The sequence below is a fragment of the Phalaenopsis equestris genome, unplaced genomic scaffold (genome assembly GCF_001263595.1).
Source record: "Phalaenopsis equestris unplaced genomic scaffold, ASM126359v1 Scaffold000002, whole genome shotgun sequence".
In the NCBI taxonomy this organism is placed as follows: Eukaryota; Viridiplantae; Streptophyta; class Magnoliopsida; order Asparagales; family Orchidaceae; genus Phalaenopsis; species Phalaenopsis equestris.
Genome location: NW_018164444.1, coordinates 66,939,067 through 66,956,058, shown reverse-complemented (window position 1 = coordinate 66,956,058; position 16,992 = coordinate 66,939,067). Strand labels below are relative to the sequence as shown.

Below are 16,992 nucleotides of genomic sequence, written 5' to 3'. Positions count from 1 at the left end.
AAACATTAATATGGAAAGGTATAAATAAGGGAAAACATCCTCTAGTATTTGGAGCGCACTCATTAAAGCAGGATCCCCAAGAAAACTGATTCCTAACCAAGCTGAAGAAGGTTCTGGCCTATGTAAAATATTGGGGCATTTACATAACACACAATTCTTATGTATGGAAGAAATGTTTGAGAAAAAAAAAAGGCAAAATGATGAGTTAGAGAGCACAAATTCTTCACTGTTCCATCATCAAAGCAGATCCGTTGATCTGTACTTCACTGTTAACATGACGATGCAGTGGTTTCCCACATGCATCGGATGTCCAAGCTGTTCTGGCCCCATCACAGGAAAATAGCTTAGCACAATTACAAGCACAGAAGAATGCATTTCATTTTTATCGTCCAATTAGAAAAATAGAGAGAAAGAGAGAGAGAGAGAGACTTAACTTTAAATTAATCATGAAAGGATGGAGAATGCTTTTTAAGAAACAACGAGCCTTCCTTAATGAGATTCCAGAAGTTTTCAAACTCAAAGTGCATTTAAATTTTAAGCCCCATCAAGTGATATGTCAACCATACAAATTTAACAATATTAAAATTCAGAGCGCTCATCTTTCTCCACTAGGTCCTCATTCCAAAAGATACAAGACACCCTCAATAAAAAATAGCATCAGTCGCTGCAACATGAACGTTTAAAGAATAACAGCACATGTAAATTGTGGACTCAACTGAAATCCACGAGATTTAAGGTGAAATGGAGTGAAGAAACTAGATTTAACATTCTATGTTATTTGAAGTTGTCATTTTGGCTGTTTGGCATGATGCAGATCAAATCCTGTTACCACAAAGCTCACAAGGCCCACTTTAGGCGGCCTAAAGACTTAAAAATCCAATCTTCCCGGTCCACTCAAAGCAAAACGGATGGCAAATGGTAATTAAGAATCTGCAGGACTTAAGAACCTGAAGGATTTAAGGATGCCGTTTTTGCTGTTCAACACACCACCCAGCTTTAGACACACAGCCAGACACACATTAGTGACAGAAAGAAAGCCATCCAGTGAGTCAAAAGTTAGCTTCAATGTACTCCTAAGCCATGAAGTTTTCAAAGGTAGCTACGGTTTTGGAGTGATTAATGAAGAAGTTAGAGCCATAATAGATTTTGATTTAGCGTATGATTTTATATTGCTAATACTTTATTAAATTAAAGAGATAGGCATTTTATTACTTATAAGAATTGATCTAATAAAACAAGAATTTATTATTTTCTTACGAGGAGAAGAGATCGTCGAGAATGTAATGATTATAAGGTCACTCTACGTGAGAATTTAAGTACTCAACATCGATTATTAGTTCTAAATTTTAAGATGAAGAATTGGAAAATAAAGAATACTTGGAATCATTGTAGTAAAATTAGACAAGGACACCTAAAAAACATATAAGTTGGCCAACATAACAACAAGTATAGGAATTGGAACTGTAAATACAAAAAAAATGTGTGATATACGTAAATCAAATGATCAACGGCTTTCCTCAGCTAGCACTCTAAAGATGTAAAGAGTTCAATCTCACCCCTCAAATTTCTAAAAAAGCAGCCAAAAGAAATATAGTCAAATAGAATTGAGGTACCTTTCCTAAAAAACATTTGAGGGTGTGTATGTGTGTGTTTATTATATATAAAAGAGATAAATTTGACTTTGATGCTTCAAAAAAGACAAAATTGGAAAAAATGAAGCCATCTGAATCTTTGACATCAGCTTGAATATTAAAATTTGAGCAATAGTCAGGGAAATACATGAGAATTAAGGGGGATGCATTAAAATTTTCATTGATATATAGGGAAAATTACATGCATACCACACATTTCATATATATATAGACATCTAACTCCCAAAGTTTGATATTTATAATTAGAACACTTTGGTTTCAGAAAAATCGTGCTATTATTTAAGTGATTAAAATTTTGGGTGATGTGCATGTAAATATGGTTGTTTAGGTGCTAGACATGTAAATATCTAAGAATTGTGTAGAATATATGAATAAGCCATGTGGGTGTGCGCGCGCGCGCCTGTGTATAAAATATTAACAATGCAATTAAGTCAATGAAATTACTCAATTGCTCTCCTGATTTTGACCCAAATCATGAACCTCCTACTGTACCAGTATGGTTTAGTCTAACTGGTCTTAAGCTACACTTTTCCATCATCAGGTTTTTTACTCTATTAGAGTCATACTTGGGGACCCTATGAAACTAAATCTACCCACTTTCAACCTAACCAGACATTTTGTGGCCAGAATACTTGCGGTAAGAATTTATTTTATCTGATGTTACTGAAGTCTGGTTGGCACAACTCATAATAGATATTGGCAACAAATTGTCATGGAACATAAACTTCTTTATTGTTCTCATTGTAAGATGTTTAAGCACACCCTTGATAAATGCCCTAAGCTCCATACTAATTTGAAATCTAAAGATCACGTCAATGAGGATGGGTCTAACCCCACTGTCATGTGATGTCGGATGGCTTTGTTGGACAACCTATAGCTTCAAACCCTATTAAAAATAGTACTAAAGGATCCTTACCTATAAAGGATAGTGTTCGGACTGATAATCAGAAGAATCTTGCAACTCCTCTTCAGGAAGTATTCGGTGTAGAAGCGACCACTCATGCTTCACATATACTACAATCTATTGCGGGTACAATTATTGGCAATCCTTCTACTACAGCTCAACCTCCTCATCCGAATGAGCAACAATCTTCGAATTCGGAATGGCAAGTTTACACTTCCATGAAGAAGAAGAAGAAGAATGGAGATCTACATCAGTTAAAAATGGTACGCACCTCACCAATTTGTTAGTTGGTTTACTTTCGAGAACTAGAGGCAGAGAAAGAACTAAATTGGACCGTTTCGACAGATCTTATATGTACCACCTTTTTTTTTGGGTTTTTTGTGTGTCGTATTGTGTCTGTTGGGTGCTTATTTGGGTTCATACAATCTATATGTGCCATTTTCTCTTTAATATAATTGCCCTTGTGCTTTTAATATATATATATATATATATATAGAGAGAGAGAGAGAGGGAGGAGATTTGACTTTATATGCCACATAATAGTCAAACATAAATGAATGACGATCTTTGGTGCCAACACGAAAATCAAAGTTGTGTTAGATATGTAAATACATTTCCGATAGATCTTATATGTACCACCTCTTTTTTGGGTTTTTTGGGTGTTGTACTGTGTTTATTGGGTGTTTATTTGGGCTCACTCATACAATCTATCTGTGCCCATCTATATGTGCCATTTTCTCTTTAATATAATTGCCCTTGTGCTTTTAATATATATATATATATATATATATAAAGAGAGGGAGAGAGGAGATTTTACTTTATATGCCACATAATAGTCAAACATAAATGAATGACAATCTTTGGTGCCAACACGAAAATCAAAGTTTGTGTTAGATATGTAAATACATAGCAATTGCAAAAAATATATGCAAATCAAAATTCAATCAACAGCTTTCCACCACTGCATTTTCTTATAAAGCAGCAAAAAATATTATAGTCAAACAGGGTTGGCACAAATTCTAGAAAGCCATTGAAAAGTAACCACAAAATAACCACCAAACTCTCTTTTATTCTTTTGGAGCAAAGCATCACTGAAGTATTAATACATAACATCTGTGTCCTGGCATGTCCATCTCTCGATAAATATAAAGAGAAAAAGAGAGAGAGATAAATTATACCTTATATGCTACATAAAAGACAATTGGAAAATTGAAGCCACTTTAATGTTTCTGGCCAGCATAAATATTAAAATTTGGGTGTCAGGCATCTAAATATAAAACCGTTAAACGGCATGCACACAAATCCTCTATAATTTCATTTCTCTTCTTATTCTTGAATTTGAAAAAAGCACATCAGAAAATTAGAGACGGAAATAGGATCGCCATTCAAAAAAAATCATCGAACCAAAAGTTACCCTCATAGATGCCAGTCATAGGAAAGGACGATCCAAGCTGCTTCAGTGATATTGCATCAAAAGAGTGCATATTTATGTAGCACCACAAAACGGACCCAACGAGCTAAAGAAAAAAAGGTTCAAAAATACGGGGAAGCTGCAGCACAGATTTTCCTTAATTCCATCAAAAAGCAGTGAAAAGCAAATACATGCACATCTTCTCTAAAAATGACATTGGATGCAGCGATTACCTCCTCAAGCATAAGGTCATCCAAGCAGATACATTCATGTTGATTTTACCAACATGGCTAGGGGTGTAAACAGGCCGACCATTAGCGAGCCCAAGCACGGCTTGAGTTAGGATCGTTAAAAATTACCGATATTCGTGTTCAGCTTGTTAACATATCAAGCACAAAATATTTGTTCGTGTCTGGATCATTTGCTCAGCGAGCTATTCACCAACAACGAGCCGTTTTGACATCCCCAATTATTCAGCCATAGGATGTTAAGGATAAGAGTGCGATTTAAATCATTTTATTCTAATTTTTAATTAATAATTTAATTGATTTTAAATCTTTATAGCCTTGTAGTCGTTTATATATCGAGCTCAAAAAAAAAAATGCTTGTGTTTGGCTCATTTACACATACCCAAATCTCTCTGTATTATCCAAAATTTGTCTAACGAGCAGACTTACCAAGCCTGGGAATAAAGGCAAAACGAAGAAATGGGAGTTTAGATTTTGTAGGATTTACAGCCGTCATTTTGGTGGTTTGGCAAGGTTTTAAATTAAACACGACATAAATCTAGCCACCACAGAGTCCATAGGGCCTCTTTTGGTTGCCTGAAGATATTAAAAAGTAGAGAGAGAAGCGTGACTCGATGCTGCTCAGAATCAGCGTTGCTCATTCTGCAAGCAAAACCACCCACCATTCCTCTAGCAGAAATGAATGGAATGCGAAGATTACTCGCATGTGGCTTGAGCTCAAATCGACTAGTTTAAACCCCTAGGTTGCATTAGAATTCGGATAAGCAAAAGCAATGAAAAAAATGAAACAAAGAAAGATAACTTCAGATAAACACAAAAATCTATCCACATAAAACCCAATTGGCCCCTTCAAGATATAGAAAAGTTAAAAGAAACTATAAGAGTCATAGGCTCAGATTCGCCTTAGTTCATCAAAAACATATACATCTACATTTTCTCGGACGCATGGACACCGCGGTCACCTTCGAAAGCATAGGCCGTCCAGGCAGGTCCATCGCCAAGTTATGAGAAAAGCATAGATGACCACTTTCAAAGTTGGATTTAATCATCATCGCCTAATCAAGAGGGAGACAGAGAGCGGGGGCAGAAAGAGAAAGATTCATGTAATTCAAACAAAAAAAAAAAGAATAATTCATTACTAGTTCTAGATGATGCAAGTAGAGCATTTTTTTTCCTCCATCCAGAATTTCATTGGCTTGCATAAGAAATTCCAAGAGTTCTTTTGTTGGAAATGCATTGGGTTTAGCATAACTTTTTCGAACATAAAAATAGGCATTGAACCATCTTAAGATTCAATTGTATGTCACTGCAAGCCAGCAGATTATAAAACAACAACAAAAAGCCTTTATCCCACTAAGTGGGGTCGGCTACACTAATCCTTCTTTTTTTTTGTTGTGCCCTATTGAGTGTCATATTTTCATTTAATTCTAATAGATTAAGATATTTTGTAATACAATAAGTCCAAGTCTTTCTAAGTTTTCCTCTGCCATTCTTAACATATATCAAAGTTAAAACATCTACTTTCCTAACCGGATCACAGATTATCGTCGTTTAATGTGATCAAACCATCTAAGAAGACTCTCTAATCTTGTCCGCCACTAGTATTTTGTGCTTCTCTTTTAAAGGCCAACATTTTTCTCCATAGAGCAATACCGGCAGATGAAAAAAAGAGAAAATTTTGGGTGAAAATATCTCACTAAAATTTGGTGAAAATTGTTTTGAGATGAGTGCAACATAATATTTAAGGGGCATTTACATAACTAAAAACTAAACTTATATATTTACATACATAACACACATATCTTTATATTACATAAAAAAATGCCTACCATTACTAACCTTTTTAGACGTGCAACCATTCCATGTATATGTTCATGACATCAAAGAGCTAGATATGTAAATACTTTAAGAAAATCACAATTAAATTTAACATCATATGCAGCTTAATATCAAAATTTAGCATAATATTTTCAGGATATGTTCATTTATAGAACAACAACAACAACAAAGCCTTAATCCCACTACGTGAGGTCGGCAACATGAATCCTTTTTCTCCATTGTGTCCTATTTAGTGTCATATTTTCATTTAGTTCTAGTAAATTAAGATCATTTTTAATACAATAAGCCCAAGTCTTCCTAGGTCTACCTCTGCCTTTCTTAACACAAGTCGAATTTAAAACATCTACTCTCCTAATCGGATCATCTAATGGTCGACGTTTAATATGACCAAACCATCTAAGACGACTTAATAAACGATTAAAAAATTTTGAAAAGTTAATTAATTAATAGAAAAAAAAAGAGGAGCTTCGTTGGTAACAACACAGGTGTCGTTCGAGTGAGATCGCACCGCTCATGGGAGCGTTAAGATGAGGATTTTTTCTCGTCTCATTCCGAAGCATTCCTCCACTTCAACCAACCAACTTGAATTCTACTATTAACATCCCCATCTATATCACCATCGCTTTGGACAACGGACCCAAGATATCTAAATCGTTCACACCTTTTAATAATTTGATCATCCAAAGTCACACTTCTGTCACTAGAGCTATTACTACTAAAATTACATTCCATGTATTCAACTTTAATTCTACTCAAACGAAAGCATTTAGACTGCAATTTAGACCTCCATAATTCAAGTTTTTCATGAGCATTCTCTCTAGTCTTATCCACGAGAAGGATATCATCAGCGAAAAGCATACACCAAGGTACATCCTCTTGTAGATGTCCAGTAAGACCATCCATAACTAAAGCAAAAAGATATGGGCTTAAAGTCGGTCCCTGATGTAAACCAACAGAAATAGGAAAATATTTTGTCAATCCTCCTTCAGTTTGAACACAAGTAACAGCTCTAGTATACATGCCCAAAAAACCATTTTGGACAAAATTACAACAAATGAGAAATTAACTCTAGAATTTGAGGTCTACTTATTAAAAGTTTTAGCTTTCAGAAACTGATTTGAACCCAAACAAAAACATGGTTCACATCTATATAACTAAAATATTAAGAGATTTACAAACATGCCACACAACTTTTAGGTATTTACTAATACCTAAACTCTGATATTTACACATAACACTTCAAAATTGCAATCACACCATAAAATATGCAAGAAAAGGTGTATTACAAATAGAAAAGCGAGGTAGCATATTAATTAATTGTTACTTATTAATCAATTATATTAATAAAAATTAACTAGAATAAGATAAAATTAAAACCACAAATCTATCCTCCCCATTCCCGCTCTGCCCAAAACCCTCGCCCATCAATTCCAAACCCTCCAGATTTTGCCCAAAACCATCACCGTTGTAACAAAACCCTTGCGGTACACTCCAGATTATAGCTAGCAGGGATGTCAACAGCGGGACCGTGGAGTTTTCTATCTCCTTCCATAGCCCACCAATACTGCTGAGTAGGCAATAAAAAACATGCCAAAAGTGCTGTGTTGCAACGTTTTTCCTAAATCCTCAGAACTGTAGAATTTAGTATCTTCAAAATTTAGGCCAAAACAGAATGTATGATAAATCCTGAATAAATCCAACCCTTCGGAGAATTGACTCCCATTGTAGGGTGAAGAATTACTTACATTAGACAGCAAGGGAAAACCTGCTTGAGATAAGGTGGGCAGATAAAGGACGATTTGATGGTTATTGTTTTTGTAACTGCTCCATCATCAAATCAAAACTGCTAGTCTGGTTTTGAGAGCAGAAAGTGTTTGAGCAGCACTGGAACTCGACTACTGATCAAGCACTAGAACTAAACCTTCCCTCCTTCCATGAATGGAGTAGGACTCAATTTATAAACTTTGGGGGTGTTATCCCCCATAAATCTTGCAAGAATCTGGATCACGCTATCGAATGGCCCAGAGTGATTCCCTTGTTCGGATAATGTTTCATGAACAATTGAAAGCCCTAATGATGTCGAAATTGTGATCCTGGGCTCGTTGAATTCTTCTCATCGATAAGCTAGATTTGATAATAAACCAGTCAGATTTGGAATCCATTTGACCCTCCAATTGAGCACCTAAAACTTCCAAAATAGTTTAATGGCTTGATCCCGACTTTGTTTTGACTCGGATTTGATCAAATTGGAGATATTGGGTCCCCTCGTCGAGCCTAACAGTTTGAATGTAAGCTTTTTGATACATGAGTTAGTGATGATGGATCACTTTTAATTTGAGTTTGAACATATCTTGCTTTGAAAAAGCCTTGAGATTCATGCAAAATGCCTCAAAATTCATGCCAACTGATAAAATTTCTGATGGTGTATCAACATTAAAAGCTATATAATTCACAAAAATAGGCCAACACCTAATCCAGGTTAATTCAAAAGCACGATGATGCGCATAATATCATTTTTTACAGACATACATAAATGACTCTAAAGCTACACCATTTCCATTTTGTTCACACAGCATATCAATTCTTTTTTACAATAACTTCAAATCGCAACCATTATGCATCTATGTCATGATGCGTCTTAAGACTACTCAACCAATTAGATAGCAGCCCTAAATAACATCCAGCAACCACAAAAAAAATTATGACAAAATATGTACTTGGAGAATCAAAAGAAAAAGTTTCTACAAATAAAAATAATTGGTAAAGGGCCAGCAAGGAGAATAAAAGAACAATCTATTACGCTAAAAATTTTGATTTTAGTGATCTTTATAATAGAATAGATACTAAGGAGAATGAAAAATATATGTATAAACTAGCCAAACAAAGAGAAAAGAAAAGTAAATATTTAACTCAAGTAAAGTGTATTAAAAATGAAAATCAAAATGTGTTTTTCTTAGAAAAAGATATTCAACATATATGAGTGAGTTATTTTGATAAACTTTTTACTTTTTAATGAAGTTTTTGAATGAAGTTTTTGAAAATACGATCGATCGTAATGATTTTAATATCGTTATTAACAATAAAACATTTCATTTTTACCGTCACATTAGTAAAAAAAGTTGTTAAGGCTTTTAAGAAAACCAAGGGTGAGGTGACAAGTTTGTAGGATCTAACGTTATCCCAATTGAAGTGTGGAAATAATTAGGAGATTTGGGAGTTTCTTGGCTTACTAAACTCTTTAATATTATTTTAAAAACAAAACAGAACCCCGAGGAGCGGAGGAAGAGTATTTTGGTCCCCATTTTTAAAAATAAGGGGGATGCACAAGAGTGTGCAAACTATAGAGGAATGTGTCATACTTTAAAATTATGGGAGAGAGTAATTGAACATAGGTTAAGACGTATTAGAAAGTTTTCTCACAATCAATTTGGATAGCTGTTATTTTTTCATGGTCAAGAGTTTGTGTTTGTAAACCTAATAAAATTTAGCAATAATATTATCATTTCTTTTGTGATTTTGGCTTCTTTTTCTCCTCCCGTATCAAATTACTAAAAAGAGGAGAAGTTAAGAATAACTCAGGTTGTCAGTTCCATTCCAACAGATTATTGTTACAAGTAGGGAGGAACGCTCTTTAAAGCAGTTCCTTCAAAACAAGACATCAGCTTTTACCAAGCAACATTCTAACACATTATTGTCAATCTCACCACTGAAAATACTTGAGCAGCAGCAAAAAAATGACAAGAAAACCAACTTTATAGAAAGCCATTGAAAAACCTGCCACAAAAGAGCCCATAAACTAATGAGTTATCTTGGCAGAGTGAAACACCACTTATGCACTATTAAATACCATCTAAGCACTGGCAACCATTATCACGATCATTCAGGTTTAGATTAATTAAATATAAAATTGAAAAAAAAAAAAATTTAAGACATGCTACAACTTCCCTAAATTGCAAATATCCACTAAATAGTTGTTTTGAAGTCATAGAAAGGTGGAAACAAAATGGGGAATCGTAGGTTCATATTGGCTTCAGTACATTTAGACCACATTTTCTCAACTAATAAAAAAGACGCAAAGGTTAAACTTTTAGAGGTAACCATTATCCAAGCTGCACCAAGACCATTCAAGGAAAAAGCAGAGAACCTTGATGAAGAAGGATAAGATCACCGTCAATGTTCATGAAATTCAAACACTTCGTAAAAAAATTGACCACTAAATAATTTTTTTTGTAAGAAACTTAATTCCATTCATTAAACTCTTGAAAATCGCAAACAAATTACAATCAAGCGAAAGCGTGAAAACAGCCATAAACAGACATTAAAAGTAAAGAAATTTGAAGCGTTACTCTAAACTAACCCTTAAACTCATGGGTTTTCTTTGAAGGGTGAAGCATTGCTCATGTATTCAAACAGAGCAATGAATTCAGGTCTCAATCATCAACCTTTGGCATCAATATGAAGAATACATAAAAGCTGTATAATAAAAAAAAACAAAACAGATCAACTTCCCCTAAACTGCAAGAAACTTTACGGCATAGAAGACCATCACCTACAGTTAAAGTAGCCAAAAAATGAGCACTACAAAAATTGCATAATAGGTATCAGCACATGCATTTTTAGTGAAAAACAAAAGAGGAGAGACAGCAAGTTGGCGAAGGGCTACCTCCAAAGAAATCAGATTTTTGCAAGTGTTAATGGTGTGATTCCTTTAAACTAATAATGATTGAGTATAACTCAGGGGCAACTAAATATATAGCACTGCAAACATTAATATTTACAAAGCAAGCACCCTTTTTCATTAAGTGCTAAGTAATTATCCCTGTATAGGGATATTTTAAATATAGGGTGAATACATAGCAATCAGAAACAATGTAATATTTACAAACTAGTACTTTTCTTCAATCCTTTCTTACAATCTCACTCAAATATCAAAGTACAAGATAAAACCCATACTTTTCAATTTAAATATATAACACATAAAACAATCAAATTTCCATTTCTTACTCAAACAACACATCATATATTTTATTTAAGATAACTTGAAATCGCAATCTATGGTATGGTGCATCTTATGACTGCTCAACCCAGTAGATAACAACCCTAAAGAACGTCAAAAAGATAGAAAATAAATGACATAGATTTTGTTTCATAAAGATGTCCCATATTTTTAACTCTTGACATCGACAAAGACAACAGTTGCACACGCCTTATGGTATGGTGCTTCATATGACTCCTCAACCCAGCAGATAGCAGCCCTAAAGAACATCAAAAAATTAGAAAATAAATGGCATCAATTTTGTTTCATCAAGAAGTCCCATCTTTTTTATTTTTGACATCAACAAAGACAGCAGTTGCACCCGCCTTCCAAGCTTCTTAGGGCCAATGCGATAGAATATCAAAGAAGCATTAAAATCTGAAAACTGCCAGCAAAAGCAATCCAACGCTCCAATAGTGTGAGGGAAGATCCCATTTCGTGATGAATTGCTATGACACAAGTAAAGGTTGTTGCAGTTACAAGTAAGATTTAATAAAGAAAATTTTGACATTATATGCCCCAAAATTCACAAGTAGGAATTAACGCTACTAGACATTGCTATTGACACCAAAATGTGATTTGAAAGATTTGAATGGAATAAATGTAAAAAATAATGTTTAGATGCTATGTATCTAAATACATAGAAATTTGGCAGTATATATATGTAAATCCCCTTTATTTATTTGGGCTATTATCTACCAGAATAATTTTTGAACAAAAATGCCACCAAATGTGAAACAGCAGCACGATGAACAATCCTTTTGGCCATAAAAAAATCACTATTTTGAAATCTTTACTTTGACTTGAAAAAGGAAACATACCTTTTTATGCATAGGAAAAATAGCATGTGTAAAAATTGAAGTTTAGATGTTATGTAAAAACATGTTCAGGCTCAGATTCATCTTTGTTCCATAAAATAAAACATTCGACCAGTGGCTCATAACAGTAGTGGTTACCCTCAAAGCCATAAGCAGTCCAAGCTACTCTCTCGCCAATACATAGAAAAATGGGCAGATCTCTAAAGACCCGCAAAATGAGTGTCTTTGATATGGGTGTAAGCAGGCTCGACTCGACCCGAGAAATAGTCCATGAATACAACCCTATGAGCTAACAAATCAAGCTCAAGCCAGCCTTACTAACTAAAAATGTTAGCTTTTGTGCTGGCTCATTTAAAAAAAATTAAAATAAAACATAATCAAGTTATCATAAAACTTAATACTTTTTAAATTATTAAAAAATGTTAAAGAAAGATATTTTACTTTTTATATCAAGTTTTTTTTTTTATTATGTTCGACTTAATTACTCATTTCATTTGTCATTTTATTAGAACACAAGCTTGACTTAATATTGTTCTCTCTTTCATAATAAACAAGCTGGCTTGAGATCCAGCTAGAACAAGATAATTAATAAACCTCGAGTATAGCCAAGAATGGCTTGAGCTCTACTCCTTTAAAACCCTAGCCCTCAATGTCCCATTTCTTTATCAATGCTAAAAAATATATACATACAAATATATATATACACACATATACAAGTCAGCAGGTTGAATGTCAGTGGGCTTTGGGGTGGATTTTCTAACATGTTTAATATTCAAGTCAGGTTCAAGCAAACAATTGTGGCTCGGTTAAATTTATGTTTAGATCTGAACTTACCTTACAAATCCGATTTGACACCACTGGAGAGATTCCTGAAATTCATAGAGAAATCTTTTGAGTAATTTATCGGTTGTGTATTCGCGCTCTCCCGCTTTCCCATTTCCGCGAATAAAGGTAACAGTCTTTCTTGAACGAAGCATGTGAGCAATTCTGAAGGTATAAGTCAGCCGAAAGGAGGAAGAACTGGTGCCCTGCAAACAGCTTGTGACCGGAAGAAGAACTGGTGCCTTGCGAGCAGCTAGCAACAGAAGGAATCGTGCAAAAGTAAAGGCAAAACAGGCTTCGTGAGATTCAACTAGCAGGGAGCTTCGTGAGATTCAACTAGCAGGGAGGAAGAGTTTACTGGGAGTTCTTGTAATTTTGTTGAGAAACTATGTGATCTTCAAGTAAAAAAATCCTTTGCAAGTCCGTGAAAGTAGACAATTTGCCGAACCACGTAGACTTGTATGTTCTATCTTTGTGTGAGGATCTTCTCGTTTCAATTTTTCGCTTTATTGCCGTCGTTTTTCACAACATTATTACCATTCATGGCAATAAAAAAGAATACTCATTTTGCTAGTTTGTTGTGGCTTGCATGAAACGTTCCAAAAGAGTAATCTTTATTGGAAATGTAGTTCAGCATTACACATCTGGATGTGCACAATAGAAATCAAAAAACTTCAAGAATAAATCATATGTCACTGCATACCAGCACAAAAGATAAATGAAAAAGAAATTGGAACAATGTTTCATAGAAATTTGATGAGAAAATTTTTATAGCCATCAGTTTTTTTTTCTTCTGAGATGAGTGCAACAAATATTTCAATTAATCAATAACAATACAGAGATTTAAATCTGAAAGCCTCATAATACCTTTAATTAGCCAAACATTCATGCATATGTTCATTTGTGAGAAATACGCCTAATAATCCAATCCATGTTTGGTAATAATCCATGTTTGGCCAAAATTACAACAGAGCTAATGGGAAATGCCAAGCATTTGGAGGGGTCATGACACAGAAGTGTTTAGGTGTTGGACATGTAAATACATAGAAATTGTCTGGTCATGTAAGAAATCTAAAACATTTATAATAAAGATCAAAGTTTAGATTATAGATAAATAATTGTCTGACAATTCAATTGCATCTATGTAACACATAATACCTTTGATTAGCCAAACATTCCTGGATTACGTTCATTTGCGACAAATACGCCTAAGAATCCATGTTTGGCCAAAATTACAACAGAGCTAATGGGAAATGCCAAGCATTTGGAGGGGTCATGACACAGAAGTGTTTAGGTGTTGGACATGTAAATACATAGAAATTGTCTGGTCATGAAAGAAATATAAAACATTTATAATAAAGATCAAAGTTTAGATTATATATAAATAATTGTCTGAGAATTCAATTGCATCTATGTAACACATAATACCTTAAATTAGTCAAACATTCCTGCATTATGTTCATTTGCGAGAAATACGCCTAATAATCCATGTTTGGCCAAAATTACAACAGAACTGATGGGAAATGCCAAACAATTGGAGGGATCAGGGCATGGAAGTGTTTAGGTGTTGGACAAGTAAATACATAGAAATTGTCGGGTCATGTAGGAAATCTAAAACATTTATAATAAAGAACAAAGTTTAGATTATAGATAAATAATTGTCTGAGAATTCAATTGCATCTATGTAACATAATTCCTTTGCAGGGTGAAGCAGTTAATCTAAACACTTAAAGGGCTCCAACATCCTTTGATAGATCAATATGTGAATCATCTGACAACATAAAAGAAACCAAGACTGGCTTCAGCCTTGACTAAACTGCAAGTATCTACAAGCTTTAATGGCTCTTGGTTGCTTGAAAAAGTATGGTTGCTTGAAAAATATAGAAAATTGGGAAGGAAATTGAGAATCAGAAGCTCATATTCTCCTTTGTTCCATCAAAAAACATATACACCAATAAGTTCTTTATTAGGGACCCACGGAAGCAACTGTTAAGCTCAAAACCAAAAGCCTTCAAAGCTGCTTGCAAATGTATAAGAATTGGCTGTTAAGTATTTAAATCCACATCCTAATTTCATTTCACGTCTCTTCTTGATTTTAAAAAGGAAGAATATAAAGCATCAATCAAAATAGCATGGAAGGGAAATTACCATGGTAAATGCTCAATACAGCAATTACAAACATCAAACCACTTTAACGCTCCATCTGGTTGCTTGAAGATATAGAAAAGTAAAAAAAAAAGGTATCATTGGTTCAAATTCACCTTAGTTCCATCAAAAGGCAGATACACCCACATGTTCTCTACCAATGGCACTAGGATGCAGCGGTTACCTGTAGAAGCATAGGTCATTCAAGCTGCTCCATCAGTGCATGAAAAGTGAAGAGATCACTGAAGCACCATGAATAGGGATAAGATCACATTCCATGTTGCATGTAATCATCATCGTCAAATGTAAAATAAGGAAAGAAAGAAGAGAGAAATTTAGTTTCGTAAGCCTCATAATAGCTCAAATTAGATAAAAAAAGGCATTGTTTGTTCTCTTACAAAACATATCCAAAACATTGTTTTGTGCCAGCTGACCATTAAAATTTAGGTGTTAGATATTTAAATACTAAAAATTCGTGTGGTGTGCATGTAAATGCCCGAAAAAGAAACCAAGATAGATTTCTACTTTGACATAGTTACAATAAATTATGTATTTTCAATAGCTCATATGGTTGCTAGAAATATATGGAAAATTGCGGAAAGAAATGGGGAATCAAAAGCTTAGAATCACTATTGTTATATCCAAGAGAATGTACAACAACCGGTGACTCATGGAAGCAACAGTTACATTTACAGGCACAAACCTTCCAAGCACCTCTATCGCCATTGCATGTCGAGACTGAATATCTCTAAAGTAATATAGATAGATAGATGACGAGAGAAAGCGAACGAAAGAGAGAGAGAGGAGTTTTAGATGTTTTTTGTACATCTCAATCCCGTTGTTGCCTTCCTAGCTCCAATCGCTATGGAATCGTGAGGGTTTAATCACGAAGTCAATGATTTTGGACTAAATTGACAGAGCGGGGATAGATTTCGGAGAGGGTTGCGGGTACGACAGGGGAAGAGAAACATTTGGTAAAGATTGGTAAGAAAATTGGAAGACGGAGGGCTCAGATTAACCTTATCTCCATCACCAAGGAGATCCACCCGCTATCTCTACACCAGCGACACACAGAGAGAGCGGTTTCCCGTAGAATAACGGGCCATCCAAGCTGCTCCGGCGCCAAAGCAAGAGAGGCATTGCGATCTCTAAAGCACCCTCGGAAGCATTCCTAAAGCGGATTAAGATCTCCTTCCGTGATGGATTTCATCGTCATTGCCCAATTAGAGGAGCGCTCGTTGGAAGGATTACGTCAAAGTAATCAACGGCCATGGAGGAGCCTGGCATTAGACCATCCTCCATATGCCTCATACTTAAACTAATGAGTTAGGGTTTTCGTTGCACGGCGATGTCAATTTATACAAGAACTGGATGGATTTCACGGACATTTTCTTTTGGCTTATCAGTCCTCGGATATTATCCGACGGCTGGGAAAAGAAGAAGAAAGCCTTTTGCGGAATTCAACTCCCAATGAATTGTAATTAAATAAACAGCTTACTCGTTGCGGTGGTGGCCTGAGGGGGGTTTTGAAAAAGTCTTCAATCATTCATTCGGGAGACAGCATGTAAGTTTACCTGCGGTAGAAAATAAAAAAGCAACACATAAAGTTGGGTTCATCGTAAAAAAAAAAGAGAACTTATTTTTACAGTACCACCCGGTTCGAGCTTCGCTCAACATAAAATAAAACATTTATTTGTCAGCATCCGATCCCGCCAAATTTAAATTTTGTCATTTTAAATTCCGCAAAACTGGGAGAAAAAAAATTTTAGCTTTAATTCCTTTTTAAGGTTCAGGAATTATTTTTTTTTCATTTGAGTTCGTATTCGGAATCGTGTTCGACAGTTAAGGTTCTTCCGATAGATTTCTCTCTCGCCAAAAAAATGTTGATGGAATCGCAAAATAATTGCGAGAATAATGTCAATGAGCTGAGCTTATTAGTTGATGCACGTAGCATTCCACAATTAAATTTATTTCTTTCTATTTAGTGGTACTATTAATTGCGTCCTAATGATTGGAATATTAAATAGTTATTTTTGTTTGATTATTATATGTTTTGATTATAACATTGTTGTTATGTTGGAGGGTAAACGTGGTGTTAGTTATGTATTATCATGGTGT

At 34.7% G+C, this 16,992-nt stretch overlaps 1 long non-coding RNA gene across 7 annotated transcripts in view; it reads right to left on the bottom strand.

The window, feature by feature from the left end:
- The window catches only part of LOC110025157, a 67,421-nt gene extending 51,117 nt beyond the window's left edge, over window positions 1-16,304 (bottom strand). For 2 of the 7 annotated variants that reach the window (XR_002294091.1, XR_002294094.1), the window contains exons 1-2: window positions 14,878-16,304; window positions 12,742-13,424 (exon numbers count right to left, since the gene is read on the bottom strand). This is a non-coding gene — a long non-coding RNA (uncharacterized LOC110025157). Of the gene's footprint in view, window positions 1-11,226; window positions 11,539-12,410; window positions 13,425-14,877 lie in introns of those variants that run through there. The other 5 variants (XR_002294092.1, XR_002294093.1, XR_002294095.1 and 2 more) reach the window with 5 other exon arrangements.
- Window positions 16,305-16,992: the final 688 nt, after the last annotated feature.